The sequence below is a fragment of the Mauremys mutica genome, chromosome 6 (assembly GCF_020497125.1).
Source record: "Mauremys mutica isolate MM-2020 ecotype Southern chromosome 6, ASM2049712v1, whole genome shotgun sequence".
Taxonomy (NCBI): Eukaryota; Metazoa; Chordata; order Testudines; family Geoemydidae; genus Mauremys; species Mauremys mutica.
The window spans coordinates 88309182-88336168 of NC_059077.1; the positions used below are offsets into that span (position 1 = coordinate 88309182).

A 26987-nucleotide genomic window follows, 5' to 3' on the forward strand; every position below is an offset into this window, starting at 1 on the left:
GGCAACAAGCTGTAGCCTGGTATCAAAAAGGTTCAGAAACACTGAACTAGATGACCTCTTGAGGTCATTTTCAGCCCTATTTTTTTATAGTTTCTATGAAAGTGCACAGACATGAGTCCTGGTTGTTAGGGTGCTAACCTGGGACTCAGGTTCAGATCCCAGCTCTGCCACATACTTCCTGTGTGATCCTGTGCAAGTCACTTATCTTCTCTGAACCTCAGTTCACCATCGGTAAAATGGAGATAATTGTACTTTTTTACCTCATAGGGGTGTTGTGAAGATAAATGTTTTAAGGGTTGTGAGGTGCTCAGGTACTGCAGTGATGGGAGATATATAAGTACCTAAGAGAGATGGCACTGGAGATTTAAATCCTATGCTGAGCCATAGAACAGGTATCGCATGGTGCAACCTTTCCCACCATTGTTCCTCAGAATTGACCTGAAGGCATCATCTTTAGAAGAGAAAGAACAATTGAGTCTTGCTAATTCAGTCTTGCACTCTCTCTGCCACATTTGCCAGTCGTTACCAGCTGTGATCGTTTTTGTGATGGAGACATGTCTACTCAGAACTGGATAGAGACAACCAAAGTCATTTCACATACTGCAGGTCACCAAACCACCATCAGATGGAATGGTTTTTAGTCATTACTGACCAAGGCTGGATATGAACAGCTGTCTCAGGGCAGTGCTGAATTCAAGGAGAATTCTTCCATTGTGAATATTAAATTTATTGAAATACATTGATGCAACTAAAGCATTTGGAAAAAATTGCCAAAAATAGTTGCTAATATCCTACATGAGCCATTGACAGAATGATTTATTCTGCCTTTTTATTAATGGAAAGTCCATTAAATTGGAAGGTTGCATCAATTATTCTTATCATGAAGCCTGGCAACCTCTAGGAAATTTCAAATTATCAGGTAATTTCACTTCTGCCTAATATAGCTAATTTTCAGAAAACATAATTTAATAAAAAATATGGCATTTGTAAGTACTCAAAACATTTCCAGTTGTCATCGTTTGGCATGAGTCCAGCATGCTGCACTGGTTACTCTTCTCACTGATGTTATATTTTGGCTATGTAGCAGGTAAGAGGAAAGCTGCAATCTTTTGTAGAATTATCTAAAAACAAGCCTGTTAAAGACAATATTTTATTCTAAAAATTACAGAATTTAGCTTTCATCAAAATAGCCTTGCATTGGCTCTACTCTTATCTTTTCAAAAGAAAACAGGCAGTGGAAATAAAAGGCCTGATCCTGGCCCCATTTCAGGAATGCAAGTAAGCATTCCCTGAATTAGGACCACAATAGATGCTGAGCACCTGCAGCTCTCAGATCCCACCCAATTGGCGTGGACCTGATCCTCTCATGACATGACGTCAAATTTGACAATCGCCATAATTAATGACATAATCAAGTTTAAACCCTCAAGATAACTTTAGTGTCAAAATGCCTATTTAAAAAAAAACCACAACCCCTTCCCCCCACCCCCAAAAACAAAAAAAACCCCAACCTTGGGTAGAGTCTACCATTACCTCCAGGGGCAGAGATTACCAAATGCTGATGATTACCTTTTGATGGGGGGGGGCGGGGAAGACCCTAAAACTGCAGCTTATCTGCATATCGAGTTCCCATTTAAATCAATGTGAGTTGCATCCGCAGTATCCTTCTATGTATTTAATTTATATTCTCTTTTTTAATTTTATAATATTGTCTATGTATTTTCCTGTTGCTGCTTCTAAATTCACACAGAGATTCTTATTTGATTTTTCTGATCCCCTTTTATACTGCAGTAAGATTCCCTGTAACCACCTCTCCTCCAGATTGCATAGCTTCTTCTGCTGTTTTAGCAAAGATCTTCCGTACCCTTATCAGATTACTAACCCTTCTCTGTATCTTCCACAGCTGAGTTTGTTCAAAATAGGTTGGCTGATCAGCATGTGTGTCAACATGAATCAAAACAACAGGATTTGGCCTGCAATCAACAATGAAAGGCTAAATAATATTTTTATAAAAGCAACAAAGAGTCCTGTGGCACCTTATGGACTAACAGACATATTGGAGCATGAGCTTTCGTGGGTGAATACCCACTTCGTTGGATATTCACCCATGAAAACTCATGCTCCAATACGTCTGTAGTCTATAAGGTGCCACAGGACTCTTTGCTTCTTTTACAGATCCAGACTAACACGGTTACCCGTCTGATACTTAATAGTTTTATAAAAGTCATGCCAAATTAATAAGGCTATGATAAAACATTATGGGCCAAATCCATCCTTGTTCAACTCCACTGAAGCCGATAGGGCTATAACTGGGATGCATTTGGCCCTATACATTAATGTATTCTAGGGAATTTATCTTTCAAGTTGCAAGTGTATTGCCTGGTGGTGACAGCTTCTGCTGGATACCTTTTCTCCATGAAACCCACATCACTTCTGCATAAACTAACTGGCCGCATCATAATAGCTTCTTCCCTTTGCGAGTATGTCACAAAAGTGCCAACTCCTTATCTCTTATTAAAAAAACCCAGAATAATTAATTTACATATTGTTTTAAAAAACCTTCCTTACTAATGACTCTACTATATCTTAAAAAATCACTCCAAATCTCTCATAACTTTTATTAAGGCCTGTTCCTGCTGGCATTGATGCTAACAGGAGTATTACCATAGACTTCAAAAGGGAAGTAGAATGGGTCCTAGCTGTATAATAATTAAAATAATTTCCAACAGAGGAAATATTTTGAAACTTTAATTTCCTAATTTAAGTGGTAAAAAAATTGTATGTGATGCTTGTGGGATTACCTGGATGCAGACTTTTTGCATTGGGCCTATCCAGTAGGATCCAAAAGGGGTTTATCCTGGGTCTGATACTATTCAATATGTTCATTAATGACTTGGATAATGGAGTGGAGGATATGCTTATAAAATTTGTGGATGATGCCAAGCTGAGAAGGGTTGCAAGCACTCTGGAGGACAGAATTAAAATTCAAAATGCCCTTGACAATTAAAGAATTGGTCTGAAATCAATAAGATGAAATTCAATAAAGACAAGTGCAAAGTACTGTACTGGTGAGGAAGGAAAAATCAATTACACAACTACAAAATGGGGAATAACTAGCTAGGTCGTAGTACTGCTGAAAAGGTCTGGGGGTTATAGTAGACCACAAATTGAATTTGAGTCAACTATGTGATGCAGTTGTGAAAAAGGCTAATATCATTCTGGAATGTATTAACAGGCGTGTCATATGTAAGACACAGGAGGTAACTGTCCCACTCTACCTAGCATTGGTGAGGCCTCAGCTGGAGTACTATGTTCAGTTCTGGGTGCCACACTTGAGGAAAGATGCAGACAAATTGGAAAGAGAGTCCACAGGAGAGCAATAAAAGCTATAAAAAGTTTAGAAAACCTGACCTGTGAGGAAAGGTTAAAAAAAACCTCAGCATGTTGAGAAAAGAACACTGAAGAAGGACCCGATAACTGTCTTCAAATACATTAAGGCCTGTTATAAAGAGGACGGTGGTCAATTGTTCTCCATGTCCACTGATAAGAAGTAATGGCTTTAATCTGCAGCAAGGAGATCCAGGCTAGATATTCCAAAATCTTTCCAACTGTAAGGATAATTAAGCTCTGGGATAGGTTTCCCAGGGAGGTTGTGGAATCTCCACTGGAGGTTTTTAAGAAGAGGCTGAAAAAACACTTTTCAGAGATGGCCTAGTTATACTTGTTCCTGCCCAAGCACAGGGAATGATCTTCCAGCTCAGAACAAGTGTTGTTTAATAATAGCAATGGTGTTCAAGCTCCAGGAAGAAACAGAAAATTTGGTCCTGCTTATGCTTGCACTGAATTCTTTTCTTCCAGGAAACTGAGAAATAATAGTGTGTTAAGCAAATATTGTTTTGCTCATGGAATAGCAAATTGTTCCACTAAAAAGATTATGCTGTTATGTTGCCATATCAGGTTGGCATTTTTTCCTTTCCATAGTGTGAAATGTGCATTAACAATAATGATAAATGAAGAGTGAAGGACAGAATAATATTTTATTGCCACTCCTGCACTTTTGCAGAATGACTCCTTATATAATATTGATGTGTCATACATGTAGCTACTTTAATATAATTATATAATTACTGATTTGTGCAGGCAATGGGCTCTTTGCCACTCTTTACAAATGGCGTAGATGGAACTGGAGGGCTTTGTTCACCCACATGCCATTTGAAGTTTTATTTTAATGAAGACATAATGTAATGAAGCAGAATGCTTTCCCTGCAGAAGATAATGATAGCAAATGACAAGAGGGTTTTAAAGCTTAAATCACTGAGTAACACATAGAAATGGATGAGTGGGTGAACATTAATCTGTACTGTGTTGAGCAAGTTTGACAAAACAGGTTAACTCACACTCCCAAAAGATCTAGAGGCCAAAATGGGGAAAGCTTTCAAAAATTCTGGACTGCGAAGCATACTAAAAATAATTACAGCCATGTGGCCAAACTTTTCAATTTATTTTCAATACTGGCCATTGTTCACAAAATCCATTCTGGGCATAGATAAACAATGATTTTGTAGCCAACCCTCATGATTTTATCATGAGTCTTGCAATATTTGGTGTTTCTCTTGAAGTTGAATACATGAGAATCTCAGCTTCCATTTTTTTAAAAAGTAAGTTTTAGCCCTTATGACTGTGGAGAAAAGTTTAAAAATGTAACCCCAGTGCACCTTAAAGACTGGAAACCCAGAAGGCCAATAAAAAGAACTCAAAATGTAGTATGTTTTAGAAATCTCATGGTTTTTAAGATAGCCTCATTGCTCTTTAGGGACTGACGCATGGTTTTGTTAACATTTGGCATTGGCAATATTGTAACAAACACATCCTTGCAGAGAGAGTTTTATTTTTTGTTTTTTAAGCTCTTTGGGGCAGGACCCATCAATTTTTTTGTGTGCTATTACATTGGCTAACATAATGGGGTCCTGCACCCTACCTGGGACTCTAAGCCATTACCACAATATAGATAAATAATAAGGGGAAATAAATTTGCACTGGTGTTGATGCCCAACCTATCTAAATTTGGATGGTGTCTGCAGCGAGGATTTTAAAAAAAGCATGCAACTCCATATTGTTTTGTGAGTAGTAGTGCCTTGTAATTCTCTGGAATCCTAACGGCTCAGCCATGTAGGAGATGTGAACACGACACTTCCAGTTTTTCTTGACAAAGGCTGAGTATCTTAAAGAGGTGACATACTCCGTCTCTGGCAGAGGGAACAGGCTGCAGCATTGACAGAAGTTGTGTGACTTGCTTTATTATCAAGAAGTAAAGGACTGTACAGATGACTGCTGACTAATAGTAAAGGTAGGGAAGTCTGGGAATATAAATGAGGTGGGAGGAGAGAAATGGGGAGCAAGAGAAGAAAAATGATGCTGAATTGATTTGGGTGAGGGCCAGGTTTTCAGCTTGTGCTGTATAACCCATTTTAATGAATCACACAGAGATTTTTCTGGTGAATGTCTACAAAGACAAGTATTTGAAATGGCTCATTCTCAACTGACAGAAGCTGATACAATTTGGGAATGGTTGCACTGGTCATGTAATTAAGTTCTCACAGTACCTGCTGCATACTGAACGCTCAATGCTGCCTGTGGCAGTCAAGACGGAATGCGTTTGTGAAAATTATGATTAGCAGGATATAGTAAGTGACCTGGGAGAAGTGGTTTTGAATCATATACTGAGTTTCCTACTTCTCAAAGAGATTGCAAAATATGATATGTCCAAAAACGATTAGTTAGACAACGAAAAAGATTAAAACCTTATTGGGGGTTCAAGTCAGAGAAGAACTATTGACAGTCTCCTTACCTTATCGAGATACGCATAAACAGAATTAAAAGGCTCTTTTGCTGCTGAAGGAAAATGTAGCAGGATGATCTGATTGGGATTTGTTTGCTTAATATTTCCTCATGGAAAACGCTCTTATCATCAGCTATTTTTAGATGATGTTTAGGCCAATATACAGTAGATCTTACACTTCCGCACTACAGAAGTTAATGTTGACACAGATAGCAATTTGGATGTATATTCCCCTTCATGTTTGAAATTGCTCTTAAGAATGGATTTCTGGGGGACAGTCTGCACCTGGGAGTCCGTAGGGGCACGGCTAATGCTATAGGGAACACGATGTACCTGAGTACATTATGGATTCATTGGTCTTCTATGCAACAACCTCCATTTTCCACAGGTGTCCTGAGAACTGTGGGATTTCTCCAGACATCTCAGGACATCCATGAATTTGGTGGGTCTTGCCCCTGCCTGTTTAACCATATGATGCTCTGGAAGAAACTCTGCAAGTTGAAATTCTGTGATTTTCATTATCTCTATGCAGGTATTTTCCACACAGATTTATCTTTGTCTGAAAGCACTGACAATTGGAGAGAAAACTGGTTGTTAGTACTGGAGATGGCACAACCTCAGCTGGTGGAGAATATTTAGGAGCAGTCCATTATGTGTTCCATAGTAAGAATCTCCTCATGAACGATATTGGAGCAAATCACAGATACAGTAGTTGGCTGTTTGAAGGAATGCTCCATAGGCAGGACACACCCCTGCACAACTTTAAGAGGGATGAGCATATAGGCCATGTCAAATTCCATCCTTAGTGCTGTGGAGCAGGGCTCGTGAACCTGGAAGGATCACTGGCATTTGGAAAGTTTCCTATGGTAAAGGAGATGAGATAACAATGACGCTTGGCACAAACTCTGGAAGCCGGAACGTAGGTATTGGTTCCTACTGACCAGAAGCGAAGGGCCAGGGCTAGTCTACGCTAGAATCACTACAGTGGCTCAGCTGTACCAATGTAGCTGTGCTGCTGTAGCGCTGCTAGTGCAGACGCTCTATGCTGACAGGAGAGAGCTCTCCTGTCGGCATAATTACTCCACCTCCCTGAGCAGCGGTAGCTATGTCACTGAGAGAACTTCTTTTGCCAGCATAGCGCTGTCCCTTAGGTCTGTGTAACTTACATTGCCCAGGGGTATGGCTGTAGTGTAGTGTAGTACGATCTAGCCTGGTGAATGCTCAGTGTGGACAGCTGTTAGTTATACAAAAGACTATATGTTAGTGGAAGTTATATAAGTAGCTATCTCAGCAGTACTGTTAGTATTCCAAGGAATTATTGTTTATATTCATTCACAAGATACATAGGCATCACTAGTGCTCCCCCTCTATCCAGTGAGTCACTATATAATCTTGGGGAAATCACTTCACCTCTTTGCTCCTCTGTTTCACTATCTGCAAAATGGGGATGATGGTTCTTATTGACCTTGGTAAAGCTCTCTGAGATTTACAGATGAAAAGTGCTAACAAGTGCTAAGTGTAACTACTTTATTATTTATTTATTAATGGACAGATGGTAGGAAACATGAAGTCCCTTGGATTTGCCTCAGGGCCTTAATCCATCTGGTAATTAACTACTGAGAAGTCCCTGACCTGAAGGGCATTAAAATGTGAAATATAAAAATATAAAGAAAATTAATGTAATTACTTTTGTATCTGTTGAAAGGTTAAAATTTGAGCAGTATAATAGCATGTTGTCATGGAGTCACTGCTTACTTTAGAGCAGTTATCTTTTCATAGCAGATAAAGACTGGCAGTTATCAATAGGAAATCAGGACTTCAACCTGAGCATCCTGATAGGTTTATGATTAACTTTATTGACTACAGGTTTATCATATTTTCACAGTCCTGACTTGAAATGCTTTGTGAGTATAAACAAGCCTTTCTAAAACTCTGAACTGATAAAATAGTCTTTGTAAAGATAAAACAGTCTTTGTAAAGATAAAACACTGCAGATAACCCAGGAAAAATCTAATAACAGGACTCCCTACCTCCTTAGGAGGCATAATACCTTGATTGTGATCCCTGTGCCAGTGCAGGAATTGAGAGCAGGTGGCTTGCACCGCTGTTCAGGGACTGTGGGGCCAGTTCATCCCTGGCATAGGATATGAACAGTCCCCAGCATTCCCATTATCTCCATGTGGCTTTTGGCAGCAGGGAATTTTCAGGGCACAGGACCACTCCAGCCATACCTCCAACTCCAGCTAACCTCCAGTATGCCTGTGGATGATTTTGGAATGCCCCCAGCAACAGAAGCTTCTGAGGGGGCAGAACAGAGCTGCCTCTGTATTTGACACAGAGGCCCTCTGTGCCTGTGCTATTCACTGGGGTGTGTGTGTGTATGTGCTTCTGCCTGCCCTATGCTTCTTTCCACCAGCTGTGCTTGCACAAAGGGGCTGAAGGACAATAATGAATCTGGCTCAAAATGTGCAGCAGAACTTCAAGTGCTATGCCCATTTCAGACTAATATGTTCATTCATAGGGACTGGTTAAACATTTTAGTATGACAAATAAAGATGTTCTCAATGAGAAAACCAAACCCCGTTTCACGAATCTGTGACTGCATGAGGATATGTCCACTGTAGTTCTCTCCCATATTCTATGACAGTGTGATATGAACCCACAGAGAAAGGCAGAACATGCCTTTTATCAGGGACAGGACTAGTATTATGGCGTTCCTCTTTGAACATAATATAACATGAAGGAAGGTCACTTTATCTTATAGCATGGGTGAGACAGTTAAATTGTGACATGTATTGTTAATAATTACGTAATCTGACTCCACCCTGATTAGGACTGAAGACCTACTCAGACCACTGAAGTGATTTAAATTAAAAATACATCCTGCATTGCAAATGGAAATAGTTTAGGATATTGGTCTTTGCAGTATTGTATTGCATATGTCTAGATTTTCTGGGTGTGTTAGTCAGCAGTGTGGTCGTGAATGACTTATTATCAGCTCTGCTGTGTGACACCATCCCAAGGACAAGTCAATGTATCATCTGTCTGCATTTACATGGAAGAGGAGGAGATATAATGTACATTAAGGATTGCCATCAAACATTTCCTCCTTTTGTGATAAACGAATATGTGCACAATTCATTGCTGATAGTTTCCTTCTATTAGCTTATGTCACCTCATATATTACAGAGATGTAAAGAAGAAATTATAAGATATGTGGGGAGAGATTTGTTCTGTCAAATGACTTTCACCAAGGCCATGGTCACTTAGTTTATAGACACAGTAGCACTGCACAAAGATCACAAGGTGCAGGAAGCTGCAGAAAATTTAACTTGGAGGAAACTGCAGAAAAATCTCAGAACATGAGATTTCAAATGTATAAACTGCATTGAGCTAAGGGTATCAGTTAAGTTCTGAAGATCTTCTGTGTGTCAGTCTTACCAGTGAAATTACACTAATTAGGCACTTTGCAAGAGCTCTCTCTCTTATGAAATCTTGACATTAACTTGAGTAAAGCAAAGATCCATACTTAGGCTGTTTTCTGGTTGTAATGGTTTTTCTTGCCAGAAAAATGCAACAAGTATATCACCAGCAGATGCTACTATTCAGTGAGAAAGCTTTGAAATGGAGTGTTTAAAAAGTACTTTTCAGATTACTGTGGTAGGTTACATTATCTATGAGTAGATGTTCGGGAAGTTTTCTGCTGTATTTCTTAAGGGAAGGGGTAAGTGCAATGCCAGGTGGGTGTTGAGGCAGTCAGCAGCAGCCTTGTGAGTCATGTTGCTGTTGCTTCAGTCAGGCCCAGGGAATGCATGGCTGCACATAGATGGTCCAAGATCCATGAGGACAAGACCTGCTGATCTTGAGCCACTGCACTTTGATTCATCCTACTTGCTCTTTACTTTCCTCCCAGCTAGAGGGTAGATTTCACCATTCCCCAAAGGTATGGATTGTTTATGGTTAGGTCTCCATGTTTGGGCCTTTTTACAAGGCAAGAAATACATTTTGTGCAGGGGGTGTGCAGAAGGGAAAGAAAGAAATAAAGGTGTGGGACATTCTTCTGGATAAGGGGGAGAGAATCAATGAATCATTGTTTCAAAACAGAAATAAATTGCAAGCTCCTACAGATGTTCAAACTAAAAATACAGTTGCAAATAGGGGAAACATTCATGGAAAAATACCATTTTATTAAATATGAGTTCAAACTAGAACATTTAGTCCATTTTACCTCACACTGTAGGGAAGTTTAGATCTGGATTACCACAGAACCATCATGGCATAGACCCATCTCTGTTTACAGTAGTCCTAAAAGACTAGTTCTGTAGAAACCTATTTAAGCCTGCCTGCTAGTAACTCTCTGCCAGAAGTAGATCACTTTTCAGGTTTTCTTCAAAAACTATTAATGAGAAATACCTGGAAAAATACATCTTCCCACCCTGAACCCAACCCACTAGTTACTAATGTGCTAAAAATGCTTGACAAGTGAAGCAAGTGTATAATGATACACAGATCACAGTATTAACAGATGTGTTCCAAGTTTTGTTGAGGCCACTCAGTCACAGATTGAAATGTGAGTTCCATAACCATATCACTAACTTTCCTGACAAGCTTGGCAACTTTTCTGTTCCTCCAGGCAGATCTTGCAGTTGGCACCCTACCATTGCATAGATTACCATCTCAGACCATTTCCTGCACTCGCACCTTCTACTTGCCTAATGCTGTAAACCAAAGCAGTCCTCAGCCAGGAGGTAGTAGAGCCTCACACAGAGGCTCCATAGGAAGAGTAAAGTTAAAGGGCAATAAAAGATGGAAAACAGGAAGATTAAAGATCTCACACAAAATGAGACAGAAGGGGACTTACCTCTGGGCCATCCTGGCTGCTGACAGACTGTCTTAGCTACTTTTCCTTTGCTGGTTTCTCAGCAAGAGAAAAGATCCACTGAGCCAGTGTCCAGTTAAAAATATTAACCCTCCTGTTATAATGTATTATTACAGTACATATATTAATATAAATTTTGTTCTACTTTACTGCAATACCTTAATTAATGCTATGGGCCTAATTCTTGTAATCCTTATTCACTCTGAATACTACTTTCTCACATGCATGGTCTCATTCCTTTCAATGGGCTTGTAAATTCTACTCAGTGTGAATAGGGTTTGCAGAATCAGCCCCTGTGTGGTTTACAGCTTGACACAAGAGATATCACAGTTGTTCCCCCATGTCATTTATTTACAAATGTTTATGTAACATTGTTATGACTTTTTCTGCATTGCCCATACACTTTATAATTGTAATATTTTATGAATTAATGGGATTAGCATTGTGCTGTCCCTCATGAACATAAGACATCTTTAAAGAAGGTGACTACTTCTAATAGTGTGTGTGTGATACTGTAGTATTTATAGATTTGGTCTCACTGCGTGCAAAACTAACTAATCAAATAATTCAGTTCTTGGAGATTCTACAAGGCTAGACAATAAGGGCCAAATATTAAAAATATTAAATTTGTTCCAGTTTTTGGCTCCCTAACTCAGACACCTTGGGCCTGATTTTTCAGATGTTTTGCACCTGCAGCTCCCTACAGTTGCTGATGTTCAGCACTTTGAATATCAGGCCTAAGGTGTCTCAGGCTGGGCACCCAAAATCACTGGTTCCTTTTGAAAATGTTGGCCTGCATTTGTTAATCAGAAGACGTCATCTCTCCCCTAGAACTAATTAGAATAGCCCTTAATGTTTCCCCCCCCGGTCCTATCCCATCATGTGTATTGATCTTACTGCCACTTTGTCACTTTCTATTTGCATATTTGTTATATTGCTGGAACATTGCTTTGTGAACTTGGACTCTCATGCAAAGCACTTTGGGCATCTCTGTCTTGGTCCCCCTTCATTCTCGGTAGAGTTGCCCTTGTTCTCATAGGCACTTATTTGATTACACTGCCACCAAAGTTTATGCCAGCTATCACAGTTACAAAGCTGGACTAAGAAATAAGTGGACAGACATTTAGCTTAAAAAAATGAAAACGAGAGAGAGAGGAATTATTGGTATTTCTTCTGAATTCCATTAAAGGAAGATTGTCCTACAATGACTCTGATTATACTTTCTTTGAAATGAGTGGCAAAACACCCATTGACTTCAATGAGCTGGATTGAACTCTGATATTATTGGTACTCTATCTTTACCTATGTATTTAGAGTTAGAGGGATGTTGTTATCCTTCTAATTTCCAGAAGACCTTCAGAGTCTAACTTGTGGAACTCTTTCTCTTTATCTTGGAAGATATGGTACATGCCTCTAATGTTCCATCTGCAGTGTAAGCCGTATGCCAGTTTCATTACTTAGGGAAATACAGGAGGTGTTGGTTGTGGCAGAAATAAACTAAAATATAGCACCAAATTAGGAAACTATTTTCACAGATCAATGAATACTTTAATGCATCTGCTTGTTTACTTTCCATATCAAGATAACTATGAAACAGGGAGGAGAATCTGAAGGTATATGAGTTCCCAGATAATAACTCACAAAGTTTGTGAAAGAGGGGCATCCGATTCTTGTAGAAAGGGTGTGTGTGTGTGTGGCGGGGGGAGTGGAGTGTCCTATTAGGGAAGGAGAAGAAAGAATTGGAAGGAATTGTGATTGTGACTAGAGTGCCTTTCATGTTGCTATCATCACTGATACATGAAGCATGACATTTATAGGTTCATTACAGCACACTGGTAATCTGATAGTCTATTAGCTGTAGGGACATTACCATATTTATAGATATATGTGTTCCACTGCTGCTGCTGCTCGCTGCATTATATGCCATGTACCAGTTACTTAAAAAGTTATGTGATAGGACAACATGCAGTGCACAGTTACAACAAATATTTCGTCTTCTTCTCCTCTAGTTTTTTTCTTCCTGTGATCAGTGTGCTGACTATTCATGAGAAAATATTTGGTCTAGTCCAACAAAGTCATTTTTCAAGAGATTTCATTAAGTAGACCCAACACATGTTTTAGGTGCCAGGTAATGATGGGCATTATTTAATGATACTTAGATTGTTGTGGCAGTCAAAGGGCCAGGATTAGGGTCCCATTGTGAGCGAAATGCTATACAAATACATGTCAAAACACGGTCCCTTTCCTGGACAGAAGACAAGTGACATATGAAGAATGAGGGGAGAGATATATAATTAAATACACGACACTTTAGAAAACTTATAAAGAGATGAAGGCATCCCCCCTGACCCTCAAGCCATCTTTAACAGGTATTTTTCTCATACGCATTTCAGCAGATGTGGGTCTTGAGAAGAGAATAGTGGTTATACAAATCAGTTCATGGCGGGTGGTCAATGCACAAGGAATAGCATGGAACATGTTGTGAAGATGTTTGTGTCCACAGATATCTGGATTTCCTAAGAATCTAGGCAATTTTCTTGAAAAAGAAAATAATGAATTTATTATTCAAACAGCATAAAGTGGCAAACCCTTTGAAGAATAGAAATGAAGATGACTTGTCATACATACAAAGACCAAACCTTGGTTTAGCTGAAATATATTGCATCAGTACTCATGTAAGGATGCTAATCTATTTGTTGAAGTCAGGATGCAAAGGTAAAAACAACATCCTGTGTGGCTGGATTTCTTTTTAATAACCAGTCATATGTTTTTCCAAATAATACTGAATAGTGCTATTCATTTCTTATGAAGATAACAGCTATTCTCCAAACAAATCCAAAAGAGCTATAGTGAAAGGTAGGATACAATTATCTGAATTAAAACAGTCATCTTTGTTCAGTGCATCTTCATGTTCCCTTAGGTGAGGAGTGGGAAAATATACAGACAGGTGTCAGGGCAACTGGACTAGAGAAACTGGTAGTGATGGAGGAGAAGGGGATTGCCCTTAAAGGATCTGTCTTCATGGCACAGTTAACTCAGGCTCTTAGCTCAATCCCCCAAACCATCCAAACAGGAAAAACCCCTTACTTCAGTCTGGAGGTGCTTTAAGCCTAGGCTAGTTTACCCAGATGGGGGTGAAGGTTAGAACCTGGGTTCCAGTTTAATTCAGGCTGGAACCTACCAACTGTGCAGTGAGGACACAGGCAACATCACCTGAGTGCTGATAGTCCTCCAATTCCCTTCCCACAGTTCCCTCTGGTGGATAAACAAGTTCTCCTGCAATTGACACCATTGACTGTGAAAGAAACTTTGAGTGTCTCAGCATAAAAAACGATGGGACATGCCCCCAGACAAACACGGGCGAGTGGAGAAACAGCAAGTACACTGTAACACGGGTAAAGCTTTGCAGTGGGGATGCTTTCAGCTGCTCAAGGCTACCTTGGGTGCTCATACCCAGGTGCTAATCCTTGGGTGATCAGTGTAGTGAAGATTTAGCCAAGGAAACTGCTGGCTGAATGGCCTCCGTGGTGTCTAGCAATTTGTAATAAGCAACTGTAATCTGAGAATCTTCAGAGTGCATCATGTGGTTATTATAGAGGGAGAGAATAATTTGTTTTCCATTAATTTGAAGTTAAACAGCATTCTGTGTAGTTTGTGTTAAGAAAAGCACTTTAAGATGACAACTTAATAAAGGGGAAAATGAAAATATGTAAGCAGAAGTTCAAGGGAATGAGGACCAGAGCAAATTGGGTAACAAATTGGGTAGTTTTCATTCTACTTCACTAGACTGCATTGTTATGCAAACCTAACAAACTGCCACAGAGTATGAACTCATCATTAGCTGGGGGTGAATTATAACCTGAGGCATGCATCAAGGATTCTTCATTCTAGTAAATCTTTGACTTCAGAGGAATATGCCCATTGTCATGCCAAGAAACCAAAGCTGTGACTATAGGCAATGTTCAATGTGTAATTAGGATACAGTCAGGAATGGATGCATCCCAATCCTCTTAAAGGAGAACCATTAAAGAGCTTGCCATACAGATGGGATTCCTTGCAAACAAGATTTAGTATAACAACATAATCCACTGCTGACTTCAGGCTGTGATTAGATAATCCAGAGGGAAAGACAGTTGTGGCTTGAAGAGTGTGAGCTTAGAAGGTGGATCAGGGACAGTCTGTAAATGGGGCTAATGATGGCAAGGTCAGGTGTACATGTGATACTAACAAGGAAAATTATCGTTTCTGTAAATTTGATTTGGAAAACCAACACTGTCCAAATATTTAAAATATAAATCCTGATATATTTATTCCCAAGATGTCTATTACAGTGTAAATAAATTACTGCACACAAAAACTACATTTAGAAACATTATTAAGGTTGCTAAATTAAGCACTAAAAAGTAAGGAAATGCCAGGATTAATATTGCCTGTGTAACCTTAATTCAGCTCCATATACATTATACATTATGCCATAGTTTTTAACTACATGGTCACATGCTATTTTTTCCACAGACTCCTGCCTCATTCAGTGCACAGCCTGGACAATATTTTGCTTTTTCCTCATTGTTTAACGTGTGGCCCTATGCCTTATTTATCACACACTATTCAAAGCCGTCTCTGAAGAGAAAATTACTAATTTTTTCATGGGCTTTTCTGTAGTGCTCATCACTATAGTATCCAAGTGGTTCACAAATATTAATTAATTAATTTTCACAGCAACCCTGTGTGATGGGGTGTCTACCGAACAGGATAAGGGAACAAGGAGTCTGAGAGATCAGCCCACTTTGCTTCACCTGGAGGCTGCTTCAGGTTTGATTTGTTATTAGACTCAGTAGGGAAGGAGCTGGGTCTTCATAAAAGAAGGAAGTGAAAGCTATATGGGAGGTCCAGGAGAGAAGAGGAAGGGAGTCCCAGCTTTCTGGGAAGGGTTAGGGTTAGAGTAGACTGAAGAAGGAAAGGGTGTAGGGCACGGCTGCCAACTTTCATGCAGTAAATAAGCTCCCCAACTTTCACAGTAAGCCAAAAATCAAGCTAATTCCATTTCAAAACAAGGCCAAAACAAGCCAATCCCTAAGAACTGCAACACTCTATGTGACTAGATCCCTCCAGCGTGCAGTCTGGGACTGTGGTGGGCCTGCTGTGAACCCCTGACTCTCTACCTCTCCTTGCCGCTGCTTGTCCCCCTTTGCCCCTGCTTGCCAGGAGCTGATAAGGGTTAAAAAAAAAAAAAGAAAAAAAAAGGCAACAAGCTCCAAGCCAAACAAGCACCAAACTAGAAGCCAAAAACTAGCCAACAAGCAACTCACAAGCCAATTTAGCCAAAAACACGCCCAATTTCTGCATATTTTTTGTGGGTTTGGCTTGTCTGGTGTAGGGAACAGAGGGGCAGTCCTAACAGGTTGGAGTTCCAGCAAGAGAAAGAAGGAGCTGGGAGGACCTAGGGAGAAGCCAGAGCCCTGGGAACCATAATAGAGCTATGTTATGCACATGTTGCAGGAAAGTAGCAAAAGTGGCTAATAGATAGGAAGTAGCCCAGGGAAACAGCAGTGCATCTGAAATGCAACCCAGATGAAGCTACTATAACATGGGTGCATAACGGGTTGGAAAACTTTTTCCAGAGAGTAATTATCAGTGGTTCACAGTCATGCTGGAAGGGCATAACAAATGGGGTCCCGCAGGGATCAGTTATGAGTTCTGTTCTGTTCAATGTCTGCATCATAGCATAGAGAGTACACTTATAAAGTTTGTAGATGATACCAAGCTGGGAAGGGTTGCAAGTGCTTTGGAGGATAGGATTAAAATTCAAAACGATCTGGACAAATTGGAGAAATGGTCTGAAGTAAATAGGATGATATTCAATGAGGACAAATGCAAAGTACTCCACTTAGGAAGGAACAATCAGTTGCATACATACAAAATGGGAAATGACTGACTAGGAAGGAGTACTGCAGAAAGGGATCTGGGAGTCATAGTGGACCACAAGCTAAATATGAGTCAACAGTGTAACACTGTTGCAAAAAAAGACAACATCATTCTGGGATGTATCAGCAGGAGTGTTGTAAGCAAGACAGGAGAAGTAAATCTTCCCCTCTGCTCTGAGCATTTCAGAAGCGGACTATCCCAGAGTGGATTATTTGAAAAAACTCTAGCATTTGCCTGTGCATATAAAACCGTGTATTTTTGCGAACTGTAGTTTTAAAATTGGGAGGCTAGACAGTATGGCCATGTCCTTTTACAAGACACCTACAGACACCAAGAAGCCTGAATTGTTTTGGGGTGCCCCTAGCTGTGTTCAGAAGAGATGCCCCATTTACACTTATTTTGCTAAAGAGGCAGCGCCGATGCTGAACCCTGTGTTTCAGCCTGAAACTGAACCAAAGAACCAAGAAGACTTTATGGAGTCATCGCCATCTGTAAAAGAGGAAAAGGGTAGTGTGCGAAAAAATCTGTTGCCAGCTTTGGAGGAAGCAGACTCGAAGGTGGAGGTAAGGTGATTTATATTATTTTATAATAAAACGTTGAAAAATGATAAATGTTTTATATTTTATGATTAAATATATTTATGCTTTTTATAGGTAGGAATGGAAGAAGAGCCAGTATATGAAGACATGGATGCTGAGGTATCGTCGGAGGATAGCAAAGTCGAGAGCCAACTGATAGACCTTGAGCCATGGAAAGATGGTAACATTGTTACGGTAAAGCATCTGAAAGCTTCACCAGGTGTGAAAAAATTATTACAATTATGTGCTTAAAATGTAATTGTTTTTACAGATAACCAAGCCAGGACTGTACATGATCATAGTTCTGGTGTGTAGCAAGTGGCCATCAGGTGCAGAGCCAGAAGCACATGATGAGGTAAAAGAGTTTAAATTATTCTGAAAGAAAAAAATATATACAAGGCTCTTGTTTACAACCTTGGTACGATAGGATTGGTTCAGAAAAATGCATTCTATGACAAAGCTGTAAAATGGCTTCTGATTGGTCTGACCGAGAGGCGGGGATAGCTCCTGAGGCTCACCGCCCAGAGCAGTTATCATATCCCTACCGGCAGTCATTGGGGTAGGATGCTTTGCTCTGCATGTGTTCAGTAATACAAACTCTCTTGTTGCTTTATTTTTTATTTGTTTCTCTAAAACCTTCTCTCCTTACTCAGCCTAACCAAACAATCTTTCTATTCTTTCATAACAGCGCTCCTTACTCAACCTAACCAAAAAGCTTTCTTTTTTAAAAAACTCCTTTTGTTTAAGCTCTCTCATTCGATTCTTTCATACTTTTTCTCTAAACAAGCAACCAAATATGTCAAAACACAAGCATACAACATTCACAGAAATGAAACACAGAAAAATAATTTAAAAAAAAATCAAAATGGCTGACAGCACCAAAAATGTACATGACTGGATACAGGAATGGGGAGTAGGACATAAGCCCTAAATGGGGCATGGAAACCTGTCAAAAAGTCTATGGTGATGAATATTATCAAGGTTATACTACTTATGAAGGCTCAAACCTAGTTGCTTGATACAGTGTTCCTGGGCTGGAACCCAGAACAGAGAGTGGGTCTGGGTTTCCCTGCCATCCTTGTGGAAGGTGTGAACAAGCCTGATATAAGGACTACTGAGTGGGGCTGGAGACTGATCCTTGAGGATGGGCTGAGGAGTAGCCCAAGAGAGGGAAGAAGGATCTCTTATGTTAGGCTGTCTGTTATCCTGAAAGGGGTGGAAATAAAATGTGACCTGGCTGGAGGGCTGAGTCATCAGAAGAGGTAGAGCATTGCAGGGCTGGAGTAATATTATTCCCATTTTACAGATAGGGAGGCAAGGCACAGAGAGAGAAAGACAAAAATATTGACTATGGTTGAGTATTCCATCTGAGAAATACAGGCCTGATTTTTCAGACTACTTAACATATTATATGTTTAAAGCACAGATTCCAGTGATTTTAGCTGCAGCTGTGAGTGATCAGCACTTTGGCAATTCAGGCACCAAGAAAATGAGGAACACATAATTAGTGACCACCAGTGAAAAGTAGGGCTAAGTGAGTTGCCTGGCATCACATAGCAACTTGGTGGCAGGGGCAGAGATAGAATATAATTCTCCAGGGCAGCATTCAAAACCCTTAACCATGAGACATCCTTTCTCTTCATTTAATCCCTTGCTTCAGTATACTTCCTCCAGCTTTTGCAATAACTGGAGCAGGGGAACTACTGAAAAGTCTTCTTCACTAACCCAACTCTGGTTCATTCCCAAAGTGGGATCATCCAGTACACTGATCGAGGCAGAGGTCCTGTGGGAAAAAATAGTATGTGAACGTGTAATTAAAGAGTCTTATCATAAAGCATATACACAAAGGAACCCAGTTAAGTTTGCACAGGGAACCTTAATTCTGGCATTTCCCAACTTTAAGTGCTTGACTTTACAACCCTAACAACATACTTTTAACATGTGTTTTGAGTGTGCATATTTCCACGTGAGCTAACAGAGTAACTGATAGCAATAGCAGTAATTGTCATCCTCTGTGTGGACCAGCACTAGAGCAGGAAGGGAGTCATACACTTTTGCTAGTGGGTTTCACAAATATTTGCTGACAGCAAAGGAATGGTCAGATTCAGGAATCTTGGGTTCTATTCCAGGCTTGGGAAGGGAGAGTTCTCTAGTGGGTACAGACTCTTCTGCCCTTTCCCCCCATCAAGCTTGACTCTTTCTGCCCTCATCCTCTCCATTATGAGAGATGATATCCTTGATCGTATTTCCAACCCTAACAGAAACAGGAGAACTTGGAAAATTCATCGTAACTCTCTTGCTCCTTTGAGATTTCCAGCTTTTCTTGGCCACAGATATTTGGAATAACATGACAACTTTTAGGTGCTGATAAGTACTAAACTGTGAGCCTGATTCTTCTCTCTTGAACAATAATTCCATTGATTGACCTCAGTGGAATTATTTCTGTTTTTTCAGTGGAAAATCAGGCTTGCAATGAGAGCTAGTCGGGAACTTTCTGTTGGAAATTTTTTTCAACAAAAAATGTAGTTTCCACAACAAAATTGAGAACTTCCATGGGAAAACATCAAACATTTTGGCAAAATTGAATTTTCTGCTGGGAAAAGTTAAGCCAAACTTTCCATTTCAGGTCAGTTCAGTGTTAAATGGAATTTTCCTGTTTTGACACATTGCTTCAAGGGAGCTGTAGTTTGGAGGCCTGATCTACATCTCCCAGGATGCAGTAAGGCCTACCACTGACAGAGCAACATTGTGCATCATGGGAGTCACATGGCTGCAGATGCATTGTGGAAGATGTATTCCAGCCAGAGAGCCTGGCCTATAGGGGAGAATAAGGGATATTGAACCCATACTACAACTGCAATGAGGCAATGGCCACCATAAATATAGGTAATATAGGTAAATATAGTTTCTATACTACTGAACTGACTCAAAATGAAATGGTTTGGTATTTCTGAATCAAATTTTTTTGGAATACATCATTCCATGAAAAAAAACAATGCTTCAATTCATACTGATTCAGGACAAAAAACATTGTGAAAATCTAATATTTCACCAAGGGATGGAAATTCCAATTTTGCTCAGCTTTACTGGGAACAAATGTTTGTGCAGTGTCTATGCTAGAATTTAGAATTATGTTAATTAAAACATATTAATACACAGCTAAAATTGTAAACCATCTATAGGGCCATCAAATGTAAGCCATCTATAGGGCCCCATTTTGTCCTTTGTTAAGGTCACACAAATCCCATTTAAGTTAATGGGGATTGGGAACACAACTGAGAGCAGAATCTGGTCCATAATCATTACACTGCACGTTGAATTTCACCCTAACAGCTTGCGGAAATCAATAAAGCTGTATGTGGGAAAAATCCTGCAGTCCTGGCACACTCAAAACTCAAAGTGAAAACATCTGGAGTTTTAGGTATACAATGAATGCAGGGTTGAAACTAGGATATAACTCAGGGAGAACTTAGCCCCATATATAGAAGCCTGAGAAAGGAAAATAAAATTTGGTGAGAAGGAAGCTAAGCACTTTGCTTTAATGGGAGGCATAATGGCACTGATCTTGGGGTCTGGTATGGCTGCTTTACACTACATCACAAGATCATTCTGCCCATACAGCCAACATAACTAGCTGCAAGAGGCTCACTCCAGTGGACAGAGATTCCCTTAGTGGAATAGAGTTGGCTTAGAGGCTTGTATGCCTTCCTCTCTGCTGCCCATGTTGGGAATATGGCCAGCAAGAAGGGGTTGTTGCCAAAGGATCCTAGCACCCTCCTGTCTCCCAGATGCTATATTGGCCCACTAGGACTGTTCATTGCTGGCAGTAACTTAGATCAATTTTTGGGGTGCACTGATTTATGTCAGGGGAATGGACTGGCATCTAGTAGGTCCAGGATTGGATGAGTGCAAAAGCCACCTTTGCACCCCTCCTGCCATGACCTCCACTGTGTGCCCCTTTGCTGGAGATCAGGATCTTAGCCACTGTGTCTGAGATTCCTTTAGTAAGGAAAATGCCTGGGAATGACATCTGTGAAACAAAACACATTTTTCTCCTAAATACTTAATACAACAAAATGACCAAAACATTCCAGCATATAGCCAATTACAGTAAACAAACTGATCCAACATAGCCAATTAAAAAAGTAAGGTAACTGAAATATCATGTGCCATCTCACGGCCCAGTACTAATCTCCCTGAAGTCCATGACAAACTTTTCATTGACTTTGGTGTGAATAGGAACTGATATTTAACACATATAGCTGAAATTGCAGTGCTGAATTTCTTGCTGAACATGTAAGTTCCTGGTTAGCTATGGCTGTGTCCCAAAAGATACACATTATTTTTCTCTTACCTTGAGAAAAGACTTGAAGATTGTATGCATTGGCTAATCTATCTTCTAATCAGTAGCTGTCTTTCCATCAAGATTCAGTAACAGGGCTCAGATAGGGGGTGGGGGGATTCTGTTCTCAGTATAGTAGCTGGGCATTTGTGTCTGTCTCTCACGTTCTTGTAAATCCTCCATTATGATTGCCTTCACAGCCCTGATTCATGGACAAGCATGCCAAGCATCCTTTAACTATTTTATGTATACACAGAGTCCTCCTTAGTATTGATTCCCAATAGCTTTGCTAGCAATTCTTCCATAAAAGCCAAGATAGTTCTGACTTTGGTATCATGGGAACACAGGGATTGCCAGACTAGATCAGACCCAAGGTCCTTCTAGTCCAGTATCCTGTCTCTGACAGTGGTCAGTACTAGATGCTTCAGGAAAGGTACAAAAAACCTGCAGTAGGCAATTATGGGATAATCTGTCTCAAGGGAAGTCTCATACCTGTTATTTAGAGCAGTGGATCCCGACCCATCAGTGGAATGTGGGAAGGTTCTATATGGGTTGCCACATCCAGGGTTATATTAACCTGTCACTGGGCCCTAGGCAAATATATGTTTCTTCCTTCTCAGGGCAGAGGTGAGGCCCGGGCTGGGGAGTATTGGAGAGTGAGCCCTTCCCATACTCACTCTGTTCCACAGGGCTGGGGCTTGCTCCTCACTCTGCGTGTTCCAACCTGGCGGATGGGGTTGCAGAGCCACTCACTCAAATTTGGTCTGACTGCACCTTCCTCATGATGAAGAGGCATCCAGACCAAATCTGAGTAACACTGCAGCCCTGTGCATCAGCTCGCAATGCCTGAAGAGGGGCACTGGGACAGGAGCTGCTCCTGCAAGGTGTCTGTGGGGTGGGCTCACTCTCTAATCCCAACCCCCTGAGGCCTCCCCTCTGCATGTGGCCAGGACTAAGGTTGTAGTGTTGGGACAGAGAGCTGTTGATGGGTTGTCTTAGTAAAAAGTTTGGGAACCACTGATTTAGAAGTTGGCTTATACCCTGCAGCATGAGGGTTTATATCCCTTTCAAAACACTCTCTCTCTCTCTCTCTCTCTCTCTCTCTTTTTAAATCCTTTATTACTACCCTGGAAGTTCTTGTTATACTGATTAATATCCAGTCCTTTTTTGAATCCTGCTGAGCTATGGGACACAATGATATTTTGTGGCCATGAACCTGTATCTCAATATCTAGCAAGTTCTGAGAACAGGCCTGGTTTTCTGGCAACTGAGTTTGTCTTTGGGAGTAGGTGTGTTTTGTAATTGCTGCTCTTAATATAATTACCTCCTCCACTTGCATACAGTATCTTTGAGTTTCATTTTCCACACCTTCAAGGTTCCTGTTCAGTGTCAATCCGCCATTCAGCAGTTGTCATTCAAGTGGTGAGCAATTCAGTTTTGCCCTTCATTCAGGCAACTTTTAATTCTTTTCAACTAAATGTAGTGTTCATGAAGTATGTCTGACTGACAGCTCTGGAGTGTGAAGCTCTCTTTATCCACATTAAAACTCCAGAACAAACAGCAGCAGTGCAAGCATCTCTGTAATACCCTGACAACATTGCTGAGCCCTGACCTGTTGTGGGTGAGAGGGGAGTTCAGTTTCCAGTTCCTTGTCCTCCCTGCTGTGACTTGCTAACAAGGGTGCTTGTTGTGGGGTTTGTGATGTGGACCCTCTTTCACTAGCAGTTGGTCTGAGACCCCAGACAGGTACCAAAGGGGCAACAACTTTTATTTACAACTAACCTGGGCTGGATTTGAGCCAAAATCTATAAATAAAAGCTTATTTTGTTATTTTGTTAAATACCAGAGAATTGCCTATAAATAAACTAATCTTTTTTTTATTGTGGGATATTTCATTATCAGCATATGGCCCCACATTAGCAAGAAGTGGCTTAATGAGGGCCTGTGGATCCAATTAGCCCTGCTCTGTTACACCTGTAACAGATTGCAGGTGGGGAGAGGGGATTTAAAAGGAGAAAACCAGTCAGTGGATGTCTGACTAGGAAGGAAAATATAGTTCTGCTTCTCCTTTTGTGAAAGAAGCCAGGTTATAGCCAAGAGTCTGAGACAGTTTGCTGGTTGGATGATTCCTGGTGGATTGGAATCAAGATAACAAAATAAGTGGTTGTTTGAAGATAGGTCTGGGGTGCTGCTGTAGACTTATGGGACAACATTTTGAGTTCCTGGTTCCTCTTAATTTTGGACTTTAATATCTCAGCATTGGTGGAAATGAAGAGTGCATTAGCTGGAGAGCTATAGCACCACTGCATTGGGCCTCATGGGAGGTAAGGGCTGACCCCTGAAGACGGTGAGGTAGGGTAGGTGGCTGGCCATGGGGATATGTTGCAGAGGCCTAACCTATCACACACCCCATTGTCCATTTTATGATTTAGTGTCTAAGAGTTCTCAAAGAGATTTCTTGAGTCAGTAGATTAAGTGAGGTGTCTATAGAGCCATGCCTCCAGCCTACCACCAAATGTGGAGAACTCTGTGCTCTGATGGAGTGATGTGAATTTCTTTTTCCAAATTCTGTTTTTGTGGGTAGGCTCTTGCTTTGTACATTTTTTAGTACAATCTGGCTCTTGTTCACTTTCATCAAAATAAGTGTAGTTGCCCAAAAAAAAAGTATTGGGCCATTCTGCAGTATAAACTTGTAAAGCCCTTATTCTTCTATCATTTACACCAGTGCAAACCTGAAGTAACTCCACTGAACCTGAGTGTTGCTCCATGTGCTTTTGTAGCTGAGAGCAGAATTTGGTTCGCACAATTCTCCGAAAGCATGTTTGTTTCATGGAATGTTTGCCCTGCTGCAGTTTGTATTTCATTTTGTGTTCTATCTTGTTTCCATTTATGTATGAAAGAAAATGTTCATTGCTGACTACTCACTGTTACCATGGCAATAAGATTAAGGCTGCCAATATTTCTAAATAGACACTACAGCTGTGAGAAATTTTATTTGAAATTAAAATCATTCTGGAATCTGCCTTTCCAAGAATGCAGTGTTCTCTGCAAAATTTGTCAGATCAGCCAAATTTTTGTCCAAGTTGGGCATGACATTTCCCCCCTGCTATTTGGATGTCAGTGAAAATTTTGATAGTCTTTTATGGTGTGGTTTTGAGCTGGATTGGTTGGATTTCATCACATTATATTTTTTTTCTTTCATTCTTTCACTGGGTGAGCCTACTCCACGTGCTCTGGAGGATAAGAACTGAATTAGACTGTTTATGTGCAGACAACCATTGGAATGTAGAATAGAAATGTAATAGCCATTCTGTACCAGGAGCATAAGAGAGCAGTGACTCATTCTTATTCAGGCAAAATTCCTACTCACTTAAACAGGATTTTTGCTTTATAAGGTCTGAATAAGAACTTCAGGATTTGGCCCAGTGTTTGAGCGATGAAGGTACTTTCTAACTCTGTCTAACAGACACTATGGGGGAATTTAGTAGGGTCCAAATCTTACTTTCTTGGTCTTTGATTTAAATGGGAGTTTTGCCTAAATGAAGACTACAGAATTGGGCCCTTATTTATGCATAATATAGGTATCTGATCAGGAATTTGATCAGACACTGTTCACACAGTATGTGGTGATATATCATGTTAACGCAGAGGAAAGTGGGGCCTCTACTGAGTTAACAACATTTCCTACAACACCTAGGTTTTCCTTTCGAGACAAGGATGCTGGAACAACTTTTATAGGGCTGGTGCTGAAAGCCATTGAACAAAACTAACAGGAGTACTTGTGGCACCTTAAAGACTAACAAATTTATTTTAGCATGAGCTTTCATGAGCTGCAGCTCACTTCTTCGGATGCATAGAATGGAACACACAGACAGGAGATATTTATACATACAGAGAACATTAAAAGGTGGAAGTATGCATAACAACAGGAAAAGTCTAATCAATTGAGATGAGGTATCCTCAGCAGGAGGAAAAAAAACTTTTTGAAGTGATAATAAAGATGGCCCATAGAAGGTGTGAGGAGAACTTAACATAGGGAAATAGATTCAATTAGTGTAATGACCCAACCATTCCCAGTCTCTGTTTAGGCCACAGTTAATTGTATCTAGTTTGCATATTAATTCGAGTTCAGCAGTTTCTCTTTGGAGTCTGTTTTTGAAGTTTTTTTGTTGCAAAATTGCCACCTTCAAGTCTGTCACTGAGTGGTTAGAGAGGTTGAAGTGTTCTCTCACTGGTTTTTGAATGTTATGATTCCTGATGTCAGATTTGTGTCCATTTATTCTTTTGCGTAGAGACTGTCCGGTTTGGCCAATGTACATGGCAGAAGGGCATTGCTGGCACATGATGGCATATATCACGTTGGTAGATGTGCAGGTGTACGAGCCCCTGATGGCGTGTCTGATGTGATTAGGTCCTATGATGGTGTCACTTGAATGGATATGTGGACAGAGCTGGCATCGGGCTTTGTTGCAAGGATAGATTCCTGGGTTAGTGTTTATGTTGTATGGTGTAAACCCTATGTATGATGTAAGCCATACATGCTATTATTACTTCAAGCCAAGAGGTGCCCAGCACCCTTGCTTAGGGGTGTCCCATCACATTACAAACTGAGGCCAGAATGCTAAATTGATGATTCTGATGAAGTTACAACCCAAGAAAGATGATGATTGCAGGATCAAGAGTATAATCTAAACAGAGCTGATATATCTGCCATGGTTAAAATGAAAGTACTCCAAGAACTAAATGGTGACAGACAGTGGAAAAATCAGTCATATTGTACTTACTGTCCAGTTAGAGGTAAATGAGCATTGTATTTCCAGACTTCCTTTTTGTTTAGTTTGTCTAAATTGTTAACATTATTTTAATTCATGTGCATTTTGTCAGATTCATATTATGTACTGTCTGTGAATTTAAACCAGGCCATTAAGAAAATGTAAACATTAGCTGAACTGAATACATTTCTGTGTTTTCCCCAATGGACATCCAAGAACATGCAGCACTATAGTAAAAATGTAGGAAAGGTATGTGCCAGAATTTTTAAAGTTGTGATTAGCTGTTTATTGAATGTTCAGTGCAGGCACAGAACTAAATGTTTTACACTCAGAGATGGCACTAGGCAAAAGCAGACTAAGCAATGCCTGGTGCCCTGCCTATTTGCTTTTTATTATTATTGGGGAGGGGGTACAAAATATTACTGCTAAGGGTCCTCAGTGGGCTAGCACTGTCTCTGTTTGCACTCGTCAAAATAATTAATCTGCTTAATGAGCCTTCTATAGCAACCAGTGCCTGATATGTGCTGATGGAATTCATGAAAGCTAGAGACAGCGAATCTTTGCTCTTTGGGTAATACTGAAATACAGCGAAGGCTCTTTGTGTACCCATTTCACTGCAGCAATAGTAAAGGTTATACATGTATATGGGGAA

The 26987-nt window shown here is 40.3% G+C and overlaps 1 protein-coding gene across 2 annotated transcripts in view; it reads left to right on the top strand.

The window, feature by feature from the left end:
- The first annotated feature begins 23614 nt into the window (after positions 1-23614).
- GLIS3 (GLIS family zinc finger 3) overlaps positions 23615-26987 on the top strand; it is a 323632-nt gene continuing 320259 nt past the window's right edge. For both annotated transcript variants that reach the window (XM_045020847.1, XM_045020848.1), the window contains exon 1: positions 23615-23887. The gene's annotated coding sequence lies outside the window, so the exon portion shown is untranslated. The remainder of the gene's footprint in view (positions 23888-26987) is intronic.